This window comes from Sus scrofa, chromosome X (assembly GCF_000003025.6).
Source record: "Sus scrofa isolate TJ Tabasco breed Duroc chromosome X, Sscrofa11.1, whole genome shotgun sequence".
NCBI classification, from domain to species: domain Eukaryota; kingdom Metazoa; phylum Chordata; class Mammalia; order Artiodactyla; family Suidae; genus Sus; species Sus scrofa.
Window position 1 is genome coordinate 96,429,657 of NC_010461.5, and position 18,047 is coordinate 96,447,703.

Sequence of the window (18,047 nt, forward strand, 5' to 3'; positions counted from 1 at the left end):
CTTAACCCACTGTGCCACAAGACAACTCTCTCCGGAAGCATTTTAAGCACTGAACGTTGTATGAACTAATTTTCTTCATCACAGCAACCCTCTGAGGAAGGTATTGTTTTTTCTTTCCATTTTACAGACAAGGAAACTGAGACCAAGGAATTGAACAGGACATCTTAGTAAGTGGTAAAGCCAGGATTTAGATCCACAACCTGTTCGGCTCCAGAGACTGTGCATTTCAGAATTATGCTCCATGGCCTCAGATGCAGACACTAGCCTCAGTGTCATAGTCAATTGGCAATGCGTGCCTACAGGGAAGGCATCCAAGGAAGGGCGGCGATCGGGGAAGTAGCCAGGAAGGGATGGCATGGGAGATGGATGCTAAAAGGGTAATCTCGGAGTGAGGCAAATCCAGAGTGTTTCAGATAGAAGGGGAGCTTCTGATATAAGCACGTGGGTATTACTAGAGTATGAAGAGGAAGTTAAGGGGTGGCAGGCTTCGGAGCAGAAAACGGTGACAGCTCATAGAGGCGTTCTCCTTTATGTCGCAGGCAGAGGAGAGCTATGGACAGGTTTTAAACAGGCGTGAGACAGAGCTGTGTTTTGCGAATATCATTCTGGAGGCTGCCAGGTAGTCAGAAGACGAAGGGACCCAACGGTGCAATGAGAAGGGGGTTGGCGGAGACCTGTGAGGCAGCTGTTGGACTAATCCAGGAGATGAACGACGACGGGGACAAACCATAGAAATGGTCATTGGCATCAAGAAGAATGGGTAGAGTGAACAAATATTTAGTCATTTAAATCAATAAGATTCATAATCTCAAAGCCTTGAAACTCAGAGCTGCCAGAAAGATCAAAGGCAAACCATGTCCCTTGATAAGAGGCACTTTTCTATTGTTCTCCGAGAAGTGTTAAAACATCACCATTTCTAAACAGAATTCAGGAATAGCTAGTCTGTTCTTCATTTGCAAGAGCTATCCCATTGAAATTCTAAATGCAAACAGTCTTTATAAAGCAGCGTTCAAGAATACCAAGTTTCTTTAGGAAAGAAACATCTAGATTCAGTGCATAAACAGTATTCAGAGACTTGAAAAGAGAATGGTTTGAAATGGATCTTAACAAATACACAATGCAGCATGTGGTTGTCTGGATTGCTTTGTCATCCTAACTGCATGTGGTTTCAAGATAGCAGGAATTAAAAGACCGTGCCAAAAGAGTTAGGTTTCATTGGGAAATGATCTTGGCATCCATCAGAAAGCAGATACTGAAAGTGGAGGAAAAAATTGATTTTTTTATTAGATTAACAAGTGGTGAATTGTTAATCAGTGGCCAAAAAAAAAAAGTTCCCCATCTCTGATCCCTTTTCTTTGTCAAATTACCCATCCCTTTCACACTCAGGTAAGTAAACACCCTTTTGTCCTCATAATGTGCTTGAATATTTGGAGGTCACAAAAAGAGGTTTATTACAGCCTCCCATTTCAATGGATCTACAGGGTCACCAAAAACTGGAGATGTATTCAACAGGAAGCAACCGGAAAGTGATGGGAGATTAAATCTGGCTAAGGGTGCTTGCAGGTGTTATGGAGACTTCCAGCACAGTGAAGTCAAGGAGAAGAGGGTCCTCACGGGAGGCTGGAGGGATCACTGGGAGATTCACTGCAGAGGCGCCATATAAACCACACGTAGAGCATGGGGAGACTGGGAGAAGAAGAGAAAGAAGGATGTATGAAGGAGAGGCAGTAGCAAGAATTCCAGGAGACCGGCCAGCTGACTGAGAGGTACTGACTCTAGGCAAGGACACAAAGGCACCTTTGGATGGGTAAGGTGGGACCAGATGACAGGTGGCTTGGAACACAAGGTAAACCTACCTGGTTGAGGTTTTCTTACTGGTGCAAGATCATCTCTCTCACACACTTTCTGCCCCAATGCCATACTTACCTAAAAACATACTTTTCTGGAAGTAGAATTAATGGTATGGAGGGACAGTCAAAACCGGAGACGTGGCCAAATTCCCAGGCTCCCCGCACCCCACCTCAACCCACCAAACAGACGTGGGCTGTTCTGTGGTTCTTTCTCTTCAGCAGGAGCTGGCTGCTGTCAGCAGTCTATAGGTGAATCTTAAAATGCCAGCTCAAGTCTGATCAATACCCCATTAGCCCAGTGGTGTCCCTGGGCAAGGAGGAGAGCAGCAGATCATCTAAAGAAGGTCAGAGTTCATGGTGAAAATGGGAGGAGGGCGTGCAGAGCAGTCTGTCCATACGCTCGGGTACATTGTTCATATGGCACAGCATGATCCCCAGAGAAGATTCTAGCATCTGTCGTTTATCAGCGCTTCCTTCTAAGGCAGAATTGAGAATCTAAGTCTCCGACCTCAGCCAAGCTACAGAAACCTCTGTGCTCCAGAGGCAGGCTGCTTCTGACAGGAGATGACAGCAGGGGACAGCGAACATCAGGTAGCCTCTGATCTCTGAGGAGCACCCGCTCGCCCTGCTCCCCAGCGCCTTCACACTGAGGCTCTGCAGCATGGCTGCCTACCTAGATCTATGGCACCTTCTTTAAGTGACTTACTAGTTTCTACCCCACCTACTTGGCTGGGCTCCAGGGCTAGTCCAGTCTTATCCTATTACCAACCATCTCCCTAAAATCCAAGGTTGGCTTTATGAAACACCAGAGGGATCACCCATCAGAACGCCAGCACCCTGCTACTAGAAGCCTACTCATAAATCCTGTCCAAGAGGAAGAGTCCAGGAGAAGAGAAGCAGAGTGGGTTTTTTTTCTCCACTGCCCCCAGAGCATACGCTTTTTTCACCAACCCAAACTTAAAGAAGTAACCCAAGACACTGAATCCTGCAGTTATCCAGTTAATCAGGCTGTGGATTTGTGTGTATGATGAGTCGAATCAAATCCTGCCTGCTAAAAAGAGCTCCATTTAGAAAGAGCTTAATATCAGCCTATGAGATACGATGTCATAATCCCAAGAAGTGGCCAGCCCCAAACTGGGGTGAGCAGGATAAAAAATAAATGTGTAAAAAGGCTTAAAAAGTAAACATGAAGTCTTTGGTATTTCGATGCAAATGGGCAGCCAGCCGATGCTGAGGCTTCTCAGGGCAAGATAGGTCGCTGAATGTGCAGTAGGATTCAAGGCAAACTGGCGTTGATACCCAGAGCTGAGCCGGAACAGCCCTACAGGCTGGGCCTGGGGAAATAATACAGGGAGATGATGCACTGGAGAGGGCTGAGGGGCCCCTGAGTGAAACAGCATTTAAGAAAGGAAATGGCAGAGTTCCTGTTGTGGCTCAGTGGGCTAAGAACCCGACTAGCATCCACGAAGATACGGGTTCAACCCCTGGCCTCACTCAGTGGGTTAAGAATCCGGCGCTGCCATGAGCTGTGGTGTAGGTCGCAGATGAGGCTCAGATCTGGCGTTGCTGTGGCTGTGGTATAGGCTGGCAGCTGTAGCTCCGATTCGACCCCCAGCCTGGGAACCTCCATATGCTGTGTGTGCGGCCCTAAAAAAAAAAAAAAAAAAAAAAAGAAAGAAAAAGAAAAAAGAGAGAGATGGCATCTCTGGAGGATAAGCCTACTTCCACCCCTTTCAACTTGTGGCTTCCAGAGTTCAAGTTAAAATAGCAGTGAAAACTCATTTGGAGGAAGTATTGTGTTTGGGGACTTTGAGGGAATGGGGGAGGCCTTAGGGCTCAATTTTATTACAACTTGTGACATCACTATTTTAAGAACCTTCCACTGTATTTACTCTCCTTTAAAACATAGGGTCTTCCCCTCCCACCCTACCCCACCCCAAGCGATTTGCTAATAGTTGTTTGCAATATCCAAAAGACATAGCTATAATCAGTGAAACTGCTGGAGCTCTTTGCTTTGCTGATTCAGCAGATGTGCTTAAGATCTATAAAAATATAATGATCTTCTGTAAATAGTCAGGGCTGGCGGTTCCAAAAGAAATAAAAATAAAAGGTATAATCATTAATCATTTTCATATGCATTACTTGGTGGGGGTTGGAAATGAGCTGATAAATTAGCAGCTGAAATGCTATGCTGAGAAAATAAACTAAATACATGTTTCCTGCTATATTTGAAAGAAATGTTGGCATTACTAGTGTCCCCGGGATCCTCCCTAATAAGGAGAGATAACACACGAGGTAGCCCCCAACAGATTCACTGCTGGGACAACTGACAACTCATTTTGTGGGGAAAATAAGGAGACATTTGGCTAAGGACATGGATTTTCTTGGTGTCCATCAAATCAAGAGTTGGTCTAACTAGGAGGAGCTTTAGCCAGCTCTATAAAAAACCTATCGGGGTTCCGGTTGTGGCTCAGTGGTAACAAACCCGACTAGGAACCATGAGGTTGCGGGTTTGCTCCCTGGTCTCGCTCAGAGGGTTACGGATCCGGTGTTGCTGTGAGCTGTGGTGTAGGTCGCAGATATAGCTCGAATCCCATGTTGCTGGGGCTGTGGCGTAGGCTGGCAGCTCAAGCTCCAAATCGACCCCTAACCTAGGAATGTCCATATGCCGCGGGGGCAGCCCTAAAAAGACAACAATTTTTGTTTTTAATGAATGATTTTTAAGAACGGCTGGTAACTGTTTATAGACAATCTCCCTCTGTCCTTAGAAACGTGGCCCCACCTAAGTACATGAGCCCCATTGTCACCAAGTGCTAATGATCAAATCCTCAGCACTTCCTCCTGCTGACAAGTCATTTCTAGTCATCGTTCTTATTAAAGACATACGAATGGAGAATTAAATCACAGACACTGATGGATGTGAATGCCTGAACAGAAGACTCAATTCCACTTTCACATGTTAAGTAGAGAAACTCCATCTTATGCAGCTTTTTCATGAGAGCAAACAAAGAGGGATTTTGTTCTCCATCCCCACCCAAGCCCCACAGGCAGAGACCCGGGAGACCCTAAGTCACCAACAAGTTTGATTTTTAAAATCATAGCTAATTTGCACTTGGGGTGTATAGCAATGAGGCTGTGGTTATCAGAGCTGTCACTGCCTAAACATATTCTACTTCTAGATGGCCTTAATCTTCTGGTTGTAAATCAGAGAAGGAGAGCATTTCAGGGTGCAGGCAAATTACTTACCCAGTGACCAAAAAAATAAAAAATCCCCACTAGCGTTTTGGGCACTATCATCAAGAAAACGCCACCTAGCCAAATATCAGACTAAGCTGTAGAAAACAACATTCGTCTGGATCATAACACGCTACATTAATTATGCAAAGAGAATGTAAACACGCACAATAAAGAACAGCATCTGATTTAGGGTGTATGCACAGTTGAAATTAGCTCCATTTTTTTTCAGATAGACAATACGAAACCCATGAAAATGCACTTAGAAAAAGGAGGGGACTGTGTCACCATTGCAGCTTTAAGAGAAGTTACCCCCACCCTGACGACCCTATTAGCCCCTGACCCTGAAAGGTGGCCGGGGAAATGGCTTTCATCCCGACCTGGCAGTTGCACTCACCCCCCGCTTGCTCTGAGGAGATCACGCACTGAAGCTGCAAAGGGCCAGGAGTGGGACTCAAAGAGTCGGCCGCACCCTCAAGGAAAGTGATCGCCTTCTCTCCCTGAGGAACACAAGTCTCCATGAAATGAGAACGTGAGGAAAATTAGAAGAATTCTCAGGAGCAAAAATGCATGTAAATGCTCTATGTTTCTACTCTCTCCTAACGATTCCAAATGGCTTCTCACCTTCAAAACATCCACTGCGTTTGGATGAAGGGGTTGAAACGAAAATGGCTGCCTCCTTGGTAGCAATGCAGCAGGTAGCGTTGAAAGGCTCTCTCCTGCCTGGATCACACAGAGGAATCAAGAACCCTTTCTGTCACTGTTTCTTCCCTGTGACATCTGAGTTCGAATTTTTCATTTAAAAAGAGGGTTAGGGATTTGTGTCCGGTGCCCCCAACCTAGCCTTACTGGAGTGTTTTGTATTGTTTTGTTGCTTTGGTTGCTTTGTTTTGTTGGGGGCTTTTTTGGCAGACCTTGCCAAACAGACCACCTGCATCTGTCTGCATCAGAGATAAACGTCTATAGAGTCAGGGCACTTGCGGCTGAATAACTATTGCCTGGGTACAAGCATATTCCAGGTACCATCAACTCTTTCACACCATTAAATCAATCTTGCTGGTTTCCCTGACTACTTTGTCTTCCAGGAGACATTAACTTGGACACCAAATAGGGCCCTTTACTGCCAGGCTGTTTGAATACTGCATTATCATGCCTCTTAAAATGAGTTTTTATGAGAAACAGCTCTCTCCCCAACTGCCTATATGTTCTATACAGATTGTTGGTTTTACGAAGTCTACAAAATCAGACATATCTGTTGAGGGGGCACAGGGACGGTATTTACACACAAAGAAAGAAAAAAGAATTTAGATCCTCCCTTCATACCACATGCAAAATTTAATTCAAAATGGATCAAAGATCTACATATAGAGAGCCAAAAACTATGAATTCTTATAAGAAAACATAGCAAATAATCATAACCATGGGTTTGGCAACACTTCCTCAGATATACCACCAAGAGCACAAATAATAAAAAACAAAACAGACGAATTTGGTGTCTTTCATGTGTATCACATGACAACGTCATGAAGACAGCCAAGCGAATGAGAAAATATTTGCAAACCTCATATTTGATAAGAGACTTATATTAGAATATGTAAAGGACCATTACAGCTCAATAATAAAAAGATTCATATCACACCTAAAAAATAGGTCAACTAGGAATTCCCACTATGGAGTAGCACGTTAAGGATCTGGCATTGTCTCTGTGGTGGCACAGGTTTGATCCCCAGCCTGGCACAGTGGGTTAAGGATCCCATGTTGCCACAGCTGCAGCTCAGATTTGATCGCTGGCCTGGGATCTTTTATGTGCTGCAAGTGCAGCCAAAAGAAAGAAAAAGAAAAAAAAAAAAAAAAAAAGGGTAAACTATCTCAATAGAGATATCTCCAAAGAAGACATAAAAATGGCCCAGAAAAGAGGCTCAACATCATTAGTCATTAGGGAAATGTAAATCAAAGCCTTTCTAACACTTCACGCCCACCAGAACGGCTAAACTCTAAAAGACAGACAACACTAAGTGTTGCTTGGGACATGGTACAGCATCTATAGAAAACAGTTTGGTAGTCTCTCAAAAAATTACACAGTTATCACATGACCCAGCAATTCCACTCATAGATATGCACCCAAGAGAAATATGTCCATGCAAAAACGTGTACAGGACGGTTCATAGCAGTACTATTTACAAGAGCTAAATGCGGAAGCAAACCAAGTGTCCATTAACCAACGAATGGATAAACAAAATGTACAGTGGAGCACTGATGAAATTATCCTGGAATCAGATAGTAGCGATGGTTGCATAACTATGTGAATATGCTAAAAACCATTTCATTGTATATTTTACATGGATGGGATTGTATGTGACTTACAAATATCAATAAAGCATATAGACACACAAACACTTTTTTTCAAGTTCAGAAAAATTTGATGTGGTACAACTCAAGTTTCTCACATAGAAAAGTTTTATGATAGGACAACATAATAATATTAATATGGGCTTATTTTTTTAGTCTTTTGTCTTGTTAGGGCCACACACAAAGCATATGGAGGTCCCCAGGCTGGGGGTCAAAATGGAGCTATAGCTGCTGGCCTACACCACATCCACAGCAACACGGGATCCAAACCGTGTGTGCAACCTACACCACAGCTCCCAGCAACAGCAGATCCTTAACCCACTGAGCAAGGCTGGGGATTGAACCTGTGTCCTCATGGATCCTAGTCAGGTTCATTAACTGCTGAGCCACAACGGGAACTCCTGGGCTTATTTACTGAATACGGAGAGTCAATGAGGGCAGGGATGGACAGTGAGAGAAAAATGTGAGGGCTAAGCAAAGAGAGAAGGAAGGTCCCGTCATGGCACAAAGGAAACAAATCCCACTAGGAACCATGAGGTTGTGGGTTCGATCCCTGGCCTCACTCAGTGGGTTAAGGATCCAGCGTTGCCGTGAGCTGTGGTGTAGGTCGCAGACACAGCTCAGATCTTGCATGGTTGTGGCTCTGGCATAGGCCAGCAGCTACACCTCTGATTTGACTCCGAGCCTGGGAACCTCCATATGCCGAGGGTGCGGCCCTAAAAGGACGAAAGACAAAAAAAAAAAAAAAAAAAAGAAGGAGGGATTAAAGCCATTGGATATCCTCCTTCTACCTTTTACTACCTTTCAAAGTGGGTTTTCTTCATAATAAATATGCCCCTCCTCAATTATATGAGAATTGTTATATTTTCCCTTCCCCTATAGACAGTGCCTTTTTTTTTTTTCCTTTGCTGTGCCCACAGCATGCTTAAGTTCCTGGCCAGGGATCAGACCTGTGCCACAGCAACAATCCAAGTCACAGCAGATCCTTAACCCGCTGAGCCTCCAGGGAATTCCCAGACAGTGCCGTCTTAATGTTCTATGCAAAAGAGATATAAGATGGAATGATAGTACCTCGAAATCACTGCTTCTAAGTGATGTGCCTGGAGTTCCCTGGTGACCTAGTAGTACAGGATCTGGCACAGGTTTGATCCCCCCAAAAATAAAATCATGCTCTCCTTTTTCACCCACAGTCACATCATAAGCTCCACATCTCTAGCACTCCATAACCTGTATTACCTTTAACGGAGCCCTTCTTTTAGGACAGAGAACAAACATCACTTATTCATGGTACTTTCGTGGGGGCCCCACCAGGCATCCATTGCTGCAAGAGAAGACGAAGTATCTTCCAGGTGCATGTGGCAGAAGGAAGGATGCCCTCTCCACTCTTCCACGATTGGGAAAGGAAGACACGATTATTTCCTCTCTACCTTCATCTTTGCCAACAGGCTGACCCTGATGGATTATATCAAATCCTGGTCCCTTGCCCTCTGGCTTCCCGTTGAGTACAGTAAATGGGAAATGGCTCGGGAGATGTGGCTCTCTTCCTGGTGGGCAGTGGGATAGAGCGGCTGTGTTCCTCGGGGGGGGCGGGGGGGGGGGCTCTCCTACAGTTAGAGCTCTGGAGGCCTTCTGGCAGTGAATCCCTCCCCCTCGCCCCTTTAGGACCGGAAGTAGCTGCAGCCCCTTGGGGCTGCTTCACCATCCCTTACTTGTTTCCACTAACTCCGCCCACGCAACTATAATAGGGCCCTTCATCCAATTCCCTTCCATCACCGCCTTTTGAATCTACCACCTGCTTCCTGCTGGGACCCTGAAGGATGCAGGCAGGAGCTTTTCCTTCTGTGGGTTGAGAACAGTCAGTCAAGTCCAAGTGATCTCAGGAAAGGGAGGTGAAAGAGCTTGTACACATTTCTCACGATTTTTTTTTTCTCAGCAATTCCATCATATTTGGCTGTCACAGGTCAAAACTGTAAGTTGCCTGGAGCAATGCAGCCCAGGCCAATTAGACCCTTTAAGCAATAGGTTCCCTGTCATCTTAAAGACCAAATGATGCCTGCTTAAAAGGGCTCTGGTTAAATGCTCCTACAGAATGAAAGCCCGCTTCAATCTGAAAATGGCTGTTCGGAAAAGCCAAATGCACACTTCAGTTGTAGCTAATCACTACTATTAGGGAACAATTATACAATTGCTAAGGCAGGGACTTTTCGGCTGTCTTCGCATAATTCACTGTATGAATTTGGCATGCCCTCTTTCTTAACACCCAAAAGTAGAGGCTTTTGTGCCACCCATCCCTAAACCCCTGTCATTCCAGGATCTATTTTAGTCTCAAATTTGCAACTTGGATTTTAGGAATCTGTTTCTTGAGTGATTTTATCAGTGTACCTTAGCAACACTACTCCAGGCATGATACTGTTCTGTTAATTAGATTTCCACCTGCCCTGTGCTTGTTTGTAAGACTTTCCACAGAAGTTATACACAACTATTATTCTAACAGGAGGACTGAAACCAAGAAATTGCATGATTCACCATCACATTTTAGAACCTTTTCTCACCTCTAAAAAAAAAATGCAATCGGGCCTTCACTTTGCAAATTAATTATCCCCACACTTAATGCTATACAAAGAACAGGAACAGGAACATGGACGTGGAGATTCAAGCCTTTTTTTTCCCCTAAGAAGACATACTACAGAGGGATTTGCCAGCCGAGCTGATACTTCCATTCATCTGGCTCCCAAAGAGGCCCTAAACTTACACCCATTACACTCTTAAACCCACCCCATCCTTCCCCTTGCCCATTTCTTATTATACCAGAATGTAATCTATCTCACTAGGCTTCCACTGAATTTGAAAGATAATTTTAGTGGGCAGGCCCTTTGAGTCCACCACCATCATGTAGTACATGGAGCTTGTCTTCAGTGCCTCCAAACTTTTCAGCAGTCAGCCCTTCTCCATCAGCCCCGCAAGTACCTCGTGTGTTCACACACTTAGACATCTTTTCCTACTCCTACAGGAAAGAGGCCCGACAAACCAGGAGGTGTCAGAAGTCACAGGTGTCATCTTCCAGCAGCAGCATTTTTTTAAATGACCACAAGATTTAAAAAAAAAAACCACAAGACAGAGTTCCCATCACGGTGCAGCAGAAACGAATCCGACTGGGAACCATGAGGTTGCGGGTTTGATCCCTGGCCTTGCTCAGTGGGTTAAGGATCTGGCATTGCAGGGAGCTGTGGTGTACGTCGCGGAAACAGCTTGGATCTGATGTTGCTGTGGCTGTGGCTCTGGTATAGGCCGGCAGCTGTAGCTCCAACTAGACCCCTAGCCTGGGAATCTCCATATGCCATGGGAGCGGCCCTAAAAACATGACAAGAAAAGTACCATATTTAACTAGAAGAACTGCGAATGGTAGAATTTCAAGCATCTACAAGAGAGAATATTTCTGCAGTACTGTTTTGGTTTTCAGCATTCTTAGAAACATCTTTATCACAAGCTGTTTTTTAAATTCATTTTATTGAAGTATAGTTGATTTACAATGTTGTGTTAATTTCCGATGTAGAGCAAAGTGAGTCAGCTCTATATACCCCTTTTCATATTCTTTTCCATTACAATTTATCACAGGATATTGAATGTTGTTCCCTGTGCTCTACAGTAGGACCTTGTTGTTTATCCATTCTAAACGTAATAGTCTGCATCTACTAATCCCAAACTCTCAGTCCATCCTTCCCCACCTTCCCCACCCCTTTGGCAACCCCTGTTCTCTATGTCTGTATCACAAGTGTTCCTAAACACTTGTCTATATGAGCAGTACGCAATGGGTATAACTCTTATTCACTGATGTAACACTGTTCTCAATGCAGCATGTAAGTAGGGTTCTTAGAAACATCTTTATGACAAGTGTGATTTTCTTGTTGAAATACATTTGAGACAACGTTGTATAAATTTAAAGTGTACCATATGCTGATTTGATACACATACTGTCATACGAATGCCATTGTAGTGATAGTTGGCACCTCTATCGAGTCACATAATCGCCATCTCTTTTTTGTGATTGGAATAATTAAGACCTGGTCTCTTAACAAGTTTGACTATAATACAATATTGTTAGCCTATATTTACTATACTATGCATTCTTTTTTTTGGTTTTTTTTTTGGGGGGGGGTTGGTCTTGTTAGGGCTGCACCTGCGGCATATGGAGGTTCCCAGGCTCAGGGTCTAATTGGAGCTACAGCCGCCAGCCTACGCCACAGCCGCAGCAACGCCAGATCAAAGCCGAGTCTGCAACCTACACCACAGCTCACAGCAACACCGGATCCTTAACCCACTGAGTGAGGCCAGGGATCGAACCCGCATCCTCATGGATGCTAGTCAGATTTGTCTCCGCTGAGCCATGACGGGAGCTCCTGTGCATTCTTGAAATCACATAGCATGTTGGTGGGGCTCACTGGGTGTAGTGATTAGCTGGCTTTATTAGAAGCACAGAGGGAAGGGAAGAGAGGCAGCCAGATGATTCACCTAATCATTTCCTAATACCGTTTAAAGTCAATTCATTGCAAAGAAAAATAGAAAAGTCATTTTTTTCCCATTAAAAAGTTTTTAAATGTCAGTTCTTGTGTCCCACATAATCACGTGTACCAACCATGGTCTCAGAGTTATAATTCTGTGTTCACTAATCTGTAAGACAGTAAAAATACTGTATTCAAAAAGAGAAGGGTAAGAAATATTAATCCAAACCAGGAAACCTTGACAAAAACTACGAGTGTTGGAGAACAACAGAGGTGGCTTTACTATCAAAAAAGAAATGAATTATTCATGTTCAGAAACAAAATAATAGAGGAAGAGAAGGTACAACCGGCCACTCTTACGGAAAGCAATAGAGCACAACACATTCTTCCATGAGCCGTAGCTGGTTCAAAGGTTTCTTAGAAGAAAGCTCATCCTGAAATAACACTTGACTTTTCCTTTTCCCTTAGCATCTGTTTTCTCTGGAATCTATCCCAGCCTTTTATTTTTAACTTAAAAAAGTTTTTCTTAATTGAACCATACTTGATTTACAACGCTGTGTTTATTTCTGCTGTACAGCAAAGTGGTTCAGTTATACTTTTTTTATATTCTTTTCCATTACGGTTTGTCACAGGACAATGAAGAGAGTTCGCTGTGCTATACAGTAGGACCTTGCTGTTTATGCCCCTCCGTGTATAACAGCCTACATCTGCTCACCCCAACCTCCCACTCCGTCCCTCCCCCAACCCCTCTCCCATGGCAATCACAAGTCTGTTCTCTTTGTGAGTCTGTTTCTATTTTGTAGATAAAGACACAAATGAGTAAAAGAAAAAAAAAAGAAAAAAAAAGACACAAATGAACCGTGTGTGTGTGTGTGTGTGTGTGTGTGTGTGTGCATGCACACACGCACGCACACTTTTTAGGGGTATACCTGCAGCACACGGAGGTTCCCAGGCTAGGGGTCCAGTTGGAGCTACAGCTGCCGGCCTACACCACAGCCACAGCCATGCCAGATCCGAGGTGCATCTGTGATCTACACCACACCTCACAGCAACGCATCCATGAGGATGCAGGTTCGATCCCTGGCCTTGCTCAGTGGGTTAAGGATCCAGTGTTGCCATGAGCTGTGGTGTAGGTTGCAGACGCGGCTCAGATCCCGCGTTGCTGTGGCTCTGGCGTGGGCCGGTGGCTGCAGCTCCGATTCGACCCCTAGCCTGGGAACCTCCATATGCCGTGGGAGCAGCCCAAAGAAATAGCAAAAAGACAAAATAAAAAAGTAAAATAAAAAGGGTGAAAGTAAAAAGATGGAAAAAACACCAAATTCTACACAAAATTAAGAGGTAATGGCTATATAAATAGCAGGCAAAACAGACGATCAGGCAAAAAGCATTCATAGCGATAAAGACGATAAACCCCTCCAAGTTTCCTTTCTTTCAGAAATGCTCTTAAGGCAAATGTTACTTGCTGCTCCTCTTCCCTTTCTAGGTTCAGATTTTTTTTTTTTTTTCTTTTTTGGCCTAAGAAATACTTTTCTTTTTTTTTTTTTTTTTTCCCCGAGTCATTGATGAATTTAAGGGGATTTTGACAATATATTTTGTGCTTTTTTAACAACATATTTTCTACAGGATTTACTTGTTTTAAACAGGAGAGTTGATCTAAATGCCTAACCTACCACACATAATACTCTGGACAAGTCTGTATATTAAATTTTTCATACAATTAAATTTATTTAATTTGAAGGACTGTTTAGTCTGAAATCGGGGCTCTAATGCGTTTTCTTAGTTCACGTTATAATATCCTTTCTGTTAAGCAAGGGCAGGGATAAGGAAGAGTGGTTTCTTTCAAAGCTGGCCATCCGTGCTGGTTCCTCTCCACCAGCATTTTTTAAACAAAACCTCACAGGTCTCATAAATCCCAAGGTCTGCCCACCACCGCCTTAAGAGATACCCAGTTCTGGAGGACTGGGTTTCCAGTGGCAGCACATGGTGGAGGGTAGGAATGGAAAGGAGCCCTGGGCGGGCGTTAGACAGCTGAGTCCGTCTCCCACGAGCACTCAGGAACCTTTTCTCCCCAACCCTGAAGCCAGCATAGGATAATTACATACACATGTTCCTGATACGTTACCTCCCTGCTCATCACACTGGCTCTGCCAGAAGGTGGGGCAGCCAAGCAGATTCTCTCTCTCGTTGATTTGAAAATGAAAGTTAAGAGTCCTTTCTGGAACTGAGAACTCAGGTTTAAGACAGAGCAAGCAAAAGACAAACCTCAAGTCCTCTCTGTTGAAGGCAAGTATATTAGATTTTATTTATTAATGTTCTCCTTAGACCTGTGTTATACTTTATTAATGAAGTGAAGCAAACACAGGGAACAAGATGACCCCAAATGGGCTTTTCCTTTTTTTAGGGCCACATCTGCGACATATGGAGTTTCCCAGGCTAGGGGTTGAATCGGAGCTGTAGCTGCCAGCCTACACCAACAGGCACAGCCACAGCAACACGGGATCTGAGCCGCGTCTATGACCTACACCACAGCTCACGGCAATACCGGATCCCCAACCCACCGAGTGAGGCCAGGAATCGAACCCGCAACCTCATGGTTCCTAGTCGGATTTGTTTCCGCTGCGCCATGATGGGAACTCCGGGCTTTTCCTTTTTATTCCATATACATTTCAGATACCAAGTGATGTACTACCAGCAGTTTTTCAGTTGATGAATATATGTTGGCTCAGCCAAAAAAGGAAGAGAACATAATAAATGATTATGGGCGAGTTTGAATTAATGTCAAATATGATGAGATTTTCCAAAGTAAACAGACAAATGAAAACTTGATTGAATCAAAAATCTGAGGAAGAAAATAAGTTTTATGGTGCCACAATTAAAAACCAGGCATTTACTGGGGACCAACTATGGATGAATTCCAGGAAGAAATCCCTGAACCAAATATTTAAGAGAAGATATTTATTGCCGGCATACTTACAGCAATTAGTTCAGATGGTGTAGTCTGGCTAATAACCTGCGTATATTTCTTTTTTGCTTTGATTTGAATATATTTGCACGAAAAGTAGTAACCAAAGTGGGGGGGGTGCATGGTTCTTGTCTTTATATTTTCCTTTGTAAAAAAATTCTTCCACTGGAACCATTACCAAGGCAGTTTAAAAAAAAACTTGATTCTTGAGTCAACAAGTAGCCCATTTGATGACATCTCACACTGTTACACTGTTGTTGCTAAAAGAATAATAAAAGCCTTTTGAACTTAAGATATGGGCTAGACTCTAGATCCTAGCCACTAGAATAAAAGAAATTTTTAAAAACCCACAGTAATGGAAAGTCTAGCCTTATTCCAGGGATGAACTTTCTTAGAAGGAAATCTTAGTGACAGCTATGGCTGACAGCTTAATTTTTTTCTCAAATCCTTAGTGGCTTTGGTGATATTCTAATCAAAAAAAAAAAAAAAAATCAATCTTTCTCTTTGTGTGAAACTTGACAAACCCATTCTAAAAGGTCCAAGAAGGTACACCCACTATGGAGAACAGTACAGAGGTTCCTTTAAAAAAAACTAAATATACAATGATCTGGGAAAATAATCTGAAAAAGAATGGATGTGCGTACATGTATAGAACTGAATCACCCTGTTGTACAGCAGAAATGATCACAACACTGTAAATCAACTAGACTTCAATAAACCTTCAAAAAGAAAAAAAAAAAAAAAGCCAAAATATAGAACTGCCATATGACCCAGCAATCCCACTCCTGGGCATCCATCCAGAGAAAACCAGAACTAGAGAAGATACATACACCACAATGTTCATTGCAGCACTATTTACAACAGCTAAGACATGGAAACAATCTAAATGTCCATGGACAGAATAATGGACAAAGAAGATGTGGTACATCTACATAATGCAATGCTACCCGGCCAAGAAAAGGAATGAAATAATACCATTTACGGCAACATGAATGAACCTAGAGATCATCATTAAGTGAAGCCCATCAGAAAAAGACAAATAGATATCACGTATGTGCGGAATCTAATAAAAGAGGATACAAAAGAACTTATTTGTAAAACAGAAACAAACTCACAGATTTTGAAATCAAATTTAGGGAAACCATGGGAGGACAGGAATAACACATACACACTGCTATACATAAAACAGATAACCTGCAAGGACCTAGACAGGGAGGTCTACTCAAGGTTCTATACCTGCATGGGATAAAAGAACAGATATATGTATGTGCACAATCCTTTACTATCAACCTGAAGCTAATGCAACACTGTAGACCAACCATACCCTAGTAAAATTTAGAAAAAATAAAAATAAAAGATATAAGGAAGTACAAAAGGGCAAAAAGGAGCCAAGACACACCTGATGATAAACGACTAGCTGAAATTTCCCTACCAGATATCAAGACCTATCAGAAAGCTACAGTAATTAAGATCCAGGTAAACAGGGTGCGGAGATAGGCAGCTGGTTGGATGGAGCACAATTACAAGCCCAGACACAGACCCACGCACACACAGGCACATGCCATGGGCCAATGGCGTTACTGCAGACCAGCGAGGGGGTGGGCGAGCTTTTTAAAACCGGTGCTAGAACAAAGAGTTATGATCCGTTTGGAAAAAAAATAATAATCAAACCACACACAATAGGTTCCCAGGGGATGAAATACTTAAGTGTAAAGGCAAAATCATAGAATAATTATTATGCAACAGAAGAGACTATTTTTATGACATTCAAATAAGAAACGGCTAGCCTACGCCACAGCCACGTCAGATCTGAGCCACATCTGTGACCTAACCACAGCTCATGGCAACACCGGATCCTTAACCCACTGAGTGAGGCCAGGGATCAAACCCATGTCCTCATGGATGCTAGTCAGATTCGTTTCCGCTGAGCCATGATGGGAACTCCAGAAAGGGCTTATTAAAACATAAAATACAAGTTACATAGGAAAAAATCAAAAAATGTGATTATATTAAAATTAAGAATTTCCATGCATCAAAAGAATAAAGCAGGAGCACTCTCATAGAGCAGCAAGTTAAGGGGATCCAGCGTTGTCACTGTAGCAGCTTGGGTTGCTACTGTGATGCAGGTTTGATCCTGACCCGGGAACTTCCATATGCCTCAGGCATAGCAAAAAAAAAAAAAAAAAAACAGGAGTTCCCGTCGTGGCGCAGTGGTTAACAAATCCGACTAGGAACCATGAGGTTGCGGGTTCGGTACCTGCCCTTGCTCAGTGGGTTAACGATCCGGCATTGCCGTGAGCTGTGGTGTAGATTGCAGACACGGCTCGGATCCCGCGTTGCTGTGGCTCTGGTGTAGGCCAGTAGCTACAGCTCCGATTCGACCCCTAGCCTGGGAACCTCCATATGCCGCGGGAGCGGCCCAAAGAAATAGCAAAAAGACAAAAAAAAAAAAAAAAAAAAAAAAAAAAAAAAAAAAAACAGAAATACAGCAAATGTAAAAACTAGCCACAATGTGAAAATGTGAAAAAAGATATTTACAATGGTCTATGTGTGTGTACATATATAGGTATATATAATTATACCTATTTCTAAATATGAAATAAACCACCTATCCTGCAGGAAAAACATGGGCAAAAGGCTTAAACATACTTTCAGAATGAGCAAACTTAATGAAAACCTCATTAGTAGTCAGGATAATGCAAAATAAAGCCCTAGTCATATACCCGCAAATAGTCATCAAATTGGCAAAAAAAATTAAGTCTGATTAAAAAAAAAAATAACTGCTAATGAGTATGTGCTGCTTTGGAGTTTCTTAGGAAATTCTAGATACATTAGAAAACAGCCTGGCATTACTAAGTTGAACATTCACATAACTTTAACCCAGCAAAATTCTGCAACTAGGTAAATACCCATGAGAAATCCTCAGACATATGTAGTAAGAGACAGGAAAAATACTGTTTATAATGGTATTTGCTTATATTGTAGAAACAGCTGGAAAAAAACCCAAACATCTATGAATAATAGATGGGTAAATGAATTGTGGTGTATTCCTACCCAGCAAAAGAAACCGACAACAACGTGCATTTGCAAGAAATAAAATCAATGTAGTGCTGAGTCTAAGACTGTGTCACATAAAAGTTAGAGACGGCCAAC